Source organism: Bos indicus, chromosome 6, assembly GCF_029378745.1.
Source record: "Bos indicus isolate NIAB-ARS_2022 breed Sahiwal x Tharparkar chromosome 6, NIAB-ARS_B.indTharparkar_mat_pri_1.0, whole genome shotgun sequence".
Taxonomy (NCBI): domain Eukaryota; kingdom Metazoa; phylum Chordata; class Mammalia; order Artiodactyla; family Bovidae; genus Bos; species Bos indicus.
The window spans coordinates 115,043,615-115,049,614 of NC_091765.1; positions in this window are offsets into that span (position 1 = coordinate 115,043,615).

Genomic DNA, 6,000 nt, shown 5'->3' on the forward strand with positions numbered 1-6,000 from the left:
GTATGAGTCCAGCTATCTGACATTCCGGAAAAGGCAACTGGTGTTGGAGGAGACTCTTGAGACTGCAAAGAGATCCAACCCATCAGTCCTAAAGGAAATCAACCCTGAATATTCATTGAAAGGACTGAGGCTGAAGCTGAAGCTCCAGTACTTTAGCCAGCTGATGCGAGGAGTTGACTCACTGAAAAAGACCCTGATGCTGGGAAAGATCGAAGGCGAGAGGAGAAGGGGACGACAGAGGATGAGATGGGCGGATGGCATCACCGACTCAATGGACATGAGTTTGAGGAAACTCCGGGAGATGGTGAGGGGCAGGGAGGCCTGGCGTGCTGGAGTCCATGGGGTCGCAAAGAGTCAGACGCAACTTAGCGACTAAACAACAGCAAAATAGAAACAGTAAAAAGAGCAGTGGTTGTCAAGGGCGGCGGGTGAAGGGATGAAGAGGCGGAACATGAGTTTTCAGGGCAGGAGACGCCTCAGGATGACTCTAACGACGGGCACGTGTCGTCTCAGATTTGTCCAAGTCTCTGAAACAGGCAAGGAGAAGGCAATGGCACCCCACTCCAGTACTCTTGCCTGGAAAATCCCATGGATGGAGGAGCCTGGTAGGCTGCAGTCCATGGGGTCGCTAAGAGTCGGACACAACCGAGCAACTTCACTTTCACTTTTCACTTTTATGCTTTGGAGAAGGACATGGCAACCCACTCCAGTGTTCTTGCCTGGAGAATCCCCGGGACGGGGGAGCCTGGTGAGCTGCCATCTATGGGGTTGCACAGAGTCGGACACGACTGAAGCAACTTAGCAGCAGCAGAGGCAGCAGCAGCAGCAGCTGGAACTGGCAAAACCAAGAGTGACCCCCAAAGTAAACCGCGGCCTTTGATGATGGTGATGTGCCCGTGTGATTCACCGATTGTAACGAAGGTGCTGCTCTGGTGGGGGATGTTGGCGCTGTGGGGGTCTGTGCACCAGCGGGGGTGTGGAGAGGCACATGGGGACTCTCAGTATCTTCCCCTCAACTCTTCCATGAATGTAAAACTGCTCTTTAAAAGTGGACTAAGGGTCCCCTGAAGGCCGGCTGTGTGTGGGGGGCAGTGAATCAAACAGGGTGACTGAACGCCGGGAGGGCCCAGGGCCTGCCCTGTTTTGCTTTGTTTTGCCTGGCTTCGTGGCGTTGGGCATCTTAGTTCCCTGACCAGAGATTGAAGCTGGGTCATGACTGTGAAAGCTCCCTGTCCTAACCACGGGACCACTAGGGACCCCCCCGGTCCTTTGGTAATTAAAACCTCTCAAACTCCCTTTGGGAAACTGGAAGGGGCGGAGAGAGGAAGGAGGCTCAGCGTGGGTCTCCGGGTGCGGAGGCTGGGGCTGCAGTGGCGGCTGGCCAGGGCGTCCCCGACCCCAGTCTGGGGACAAGGAAGTGTCGAGAGGGCTCTGGGAGGCCCGAGGCTTGCAGGACCCCTGGGGGACGTGAGTGGGGGCCTCCATGTAGGGCGACCCGGGCCAGACCATGGCCACCAGCAGAGTGGCACCCAGGACTGGAGGGTGGGGGGTGAGGTCTTCCCTGACAGCAGAGCTGTCTGAGAGCCCCTGAGAACTGAGGGGCCGGGCAGGTGCCGCTCAGGGTGGCTGAGTTCAGATCATAAGGCTGCCACGTCTAAAGCCAAGAGTAATAACATGGTCATGGTCCATGGGGTCGCAGAGTCAGACACGACTGAGCGACTGAACTGAACTGAACTGAACATGGTCATGGGAATCACGCGAGCACGGTCCCTGCCCCAACTTTCTCATAAAGCAGTTGGAGGTGGGGACCTGGCATCAGAACCAGGTAGAGCTGGGACCTCCCCAGAGGCGCAGTGGTTAGGACTCCCCACCTTCACGGCAGGGGCCCCAGGTTCGATCCCTGGTCAGGGAACTAAGACCCAGCATGCCTCACAGCACAGTCCAAAAAAAAAAAGCTCCCCAGATGACTCTGAGAGTAGCCAGAGTGAGAGCCCCAATCTTTCCGGCCATCCGGGGCCATGCCCCTCACTTAGGGGCTCAGAAGTGTGAGGCCTGCCCTCCCCTCCTCACCCCCACCCCAGGACAGCTTTTCCAGGGCTCCTAGGTACCTGGGGAGGGCTGTAAGCATTGGTCCGAAGTAAGTCCTCCTCTGCAGGCTTCCCGCGCTGGTGGGGGCCCTTTTGGGAACACAGGGGACAAGTTAGGTACACACAGGGGTCTGGAGGGCAGTCAGTCCTTTTTTAAAACTTTTCACTCGTATTTAAGAACCTCATAGTTCCCTATGGAAGCTGTAACAGATGCCCACAGATGGGGTGGATTTAGGACTACAGAACACTACCCTCTGGGTTCTGGAGGCCGGAAGTCTGGCCTGGCCCCCGGAGGCCCTCGGGCAGGACGGCTCCTTGCCTGCTCCAGCAGCGGGGGCTGCCAGCATGCTTGGCTTGTGGCCGCGTCAGGCCAGCCTTCAAGGGCAGCATCGCATCCTCAGACGTCCCTGCTCCATCTCCACACTCCCTCCTCTGTGCCTCCCCCACACAAGGACACTTGTGAACACACACAGGGTCACCCAGATAAGCAGGAGGCTCACCCATCTCAGGACCCTTGATTTAAACACATTTACCATAAAAGGTCACAGGATCCAACGTTTGGGAGTGGATGTTTTGGAGGCTACCATCCTGCCTCTCCCTGGAGAAGGCAATGGCCACCCTCTCCAGTATTCCTGCCTAGAGAATCCCACAGACAGAGGAGCCCAGCTGGGGTCGCAAAGAGTCGGATGCAACTGAGCGAGTAACCCACACATCCTGCCTCTTACATCCGTCAAGGGCAACTCAAACGCCACGGCTACCGGTGGATTCATAGAGCCGGTGGAGGAGTGGATCCCACCAAGAGCCACAGGGAGGCGGGCGGGGAGGGGGCAGTCCGTCCACACCAGCAGCATGGGATAGGCAGGCAGTCTGAGTCCCCACCCACCCCCCGCCGCCCCCCGCCACCCCCCCACCGCCCCCTGCCGCCCCCCGCCACCCCCCCCCGCCCCCAGCAGGAAGGAAAGGGTGTGGCCTAGAGCCTGGGAACTTGGGTCCTGGGTTGGGGCCACTGGCCCGGCAGGAGGCAGGAGGCAGGAGGGCAGGCGGGTTTCCTCTGAGAAACCTCAGGCCCTCCAGCTGCTGTGAGCATCCCTGAAGGCTGCTGTCCTCTGGGTCTGGGGCCTGGACTCTGAGAGCTGGTTTCTTTCCCTTTGGGAGCTCTGTGTGTGTGTGTGTGTGTGTGTGTGTGTGTGTGTGAGAGAGAGAGAGAGAGAGCGAGGTGGGGGAATGAAGACGGACAGGAATTGGTGGGGGGAGAGATTGCAGGGGAGAGGTATTCCCACCCACGTCTGCCTGGCCCCATTGCCTTCCTGGAGGACACCGACCTTGCCTCTGACCCAGGAAGTAGCATCTCCAAGAAACGCGTGCCCGAGGGGCCAGACAGACCCCAGAAGGGAGCTGTTCAGGGGTGTCAGGCACTTTTGACATCCCCACCAGGCACATGAGGGGCTGAGGACCGTGATGGGGCATACCCAAGGTTGGAGGGGCATGCCCAAGGTCAGAAGGGTGTGTCCAAGGTCGGAGGGGCGTGTCCAAGGTCAGAAGGGTCCCCACTCTGATGCTCAGAGCTACACATCTGTGAGCATCACCCCCCTGGGACCCTTGTTTTTCTCCTCTGTACCACGGGGATAGCGATGCTGATTTCAGGGATTACTGCAAGGATCATGTGAGGGTGTGTTTGTTAAGCACAAACCCTCAGTAAATGGCACGGTTCTTATCTTTTTCTGGGAAAAGCCTTGCGAAAAGAACAGAGGGATTACTTATGTGCACTGGGCCATAATCCGCCCGTCACATCCCCTTTGCACATGTGTGCTGCCTCCTCACCCAGGGGCTCCTAGTCACCCTCCAGGACCCACTGTGAATGCCCCCTTCTGTAAAGCCTTTTCCGGATGCAAGGCCTCCCCGCTGGTCTCCACCTTGCTGTCTACACCTCACCGTGCAGCACTTTTCACGGTAGATGGTCGCCACCTGTTTGCCCGCCGGCGTCCTGCTGGCTGTGAGGTCCAGGGTGGGTCCATCCACCGTCTATGCCAGCCCAGCTCTGGGCCAGCTCCCAGGAAGCTCAGGCAGAAGGCCCAGGGGCCGGGGCCTCCTGACGGAAGGTGGGTCCGCGAGGAGTCGGCCTCCTTCCGTGAGGCTGGTTGGGAAGCCGGCGGGAGTCATCCCAGGGGCTGGGGGCCCTGCCAGCCTCCCTGGGCCCCAGCGGCAGGTGTTTCTTGCACAGCTAAGAACAGGCCTTGAACCCACACGGGGGGAGACTTGGCGGATTCCTGCACAAAACAGAAAGTTCTTTTCTCAGAAATCCCTGAAGCGCCTCTTTCCCGGGCCGTGTTTTTCATCGTGAGTTATTGTCATGTATTTTTTCCCCTGAAGGGCGGGCCAGGCAAGCCGCCGTTGGGCTTCCTGCTGCAGCGCCCTTGCCAGGCTGCTTCGGTGAAGTACATGTTTGACAAACCCGTGTGGAAATTCCTGCCCTGAACCACCACACGCACGCTGGGGGGACGGTGGGAGCCGAGGCTCCTTCAGGATGAAGCACCTGCAGAGACCACGTGGCCACAGCCCCTCCGGGAAGCTGAAGCCCAGGGTTGAGAAAGACGGAACCCAGACGCCCAGGTGGCGACCATCTCCCGTGGAGAGCGCTGCACAGTGAGGTGACGAGGGCAAGGTGGAGTCCCAGCAGGGAGGCCTTGCATCCAGAAAGGGCTTTACAGAAGGGCCATTCACGGTGGGTCCTGAAGGGTGAATAGGAGCCCCTGGGTGAGGAGGCAGCACGCATGAGCAAAGCCACCTGCAGCTCCTGGGTACCCAGCCCGCACCTGGCTTGGTTTGTCCCGGTAACCCTGGGCTGGTCAGGGCATGGAGTGGACTCACCCTTACGGGAGGTGGGCTGGAGCCTGGTCCGTGTCCAGCAGGGGCTGGGATGTGACTCACGTCTCCCCCTTACCTGGATCACCCTCAATGCTTTCCTTGTCTCATTACCGGTGTATTCATTTAACTGTTGCCTGAGGACCCTGGGCCCACAGCTAGGGGAAGAAAATGTCACTGCAATATGGGGTGAAAAATTAATGGCAGTGATATCTGCCTACTGAGCAGGCTGAGCATCTAGCTCTGATCTCCAGGAGGCCGGGAGCCCTGAGGACAGTAGTGGGGTGTTGAGCGGTGCCCCCAAACTCAGGTCCGCCCTCAGGTTGTGACCTCACTCAGATCTAGGGTTTTGTTGATCACCTGTCGTGGGTGCCCCCAAGTTCCGACACCCACTGGCTCAAAGCCTGGCCTCCCCCACTCGCATGGGGGCTCCTGCGGTCCAGGGACACCCAGCCCAGTGTCCCCTGCACAGAGTCACGCCCTGCTCCAGCCGGCGGGGCCCGGGGTGGGTGCACTGGGGTAGCCCGGAAGAACGGCGTGACCTTCTGAAGGGGCCAGGGGTGGACGGCCCCATCTCTGTCCTCAGGTGAGGAGACAAAGCAGGGAGGGGACACGGAGAAGGGGCTGGAGATCCCACTGGGGGCCGGGCAGGCTTCCGCCGAGGGGGGCCGTAGGGTGCCCGGCTCCGCGTGACAGCAACGTCTCCAGCTCCTGACGGCGCTCAGCGCTGTCCACGTCTCCCCGAGGCTCACGGGCGCCGTGTGTGGATGGACGCCGGGCCGGCAGGTGGAGTGGTGTCTGGGGCAATTCCAGGCAGAGCCAGCCCAGGGAGAGGCCCCGGACCAGGCCCAGGAGTTGGAGGGTGTGGCCGAGGGTGAGGCCAGCCCCTCCAGCAGCCGCCAGGGGAGGGTTTGGGGGAGAGCAGCTGCGGACCAGACCCCAGGCGTCCCCTAGAGCACAGACGACCCGCTGGCCTTCCATCCTGGCACCCCTCCTAGCGACGGCATCCAAGGATGCTCACCCAGCAGCAGGAGCTGGGCTGAGGTGGCAG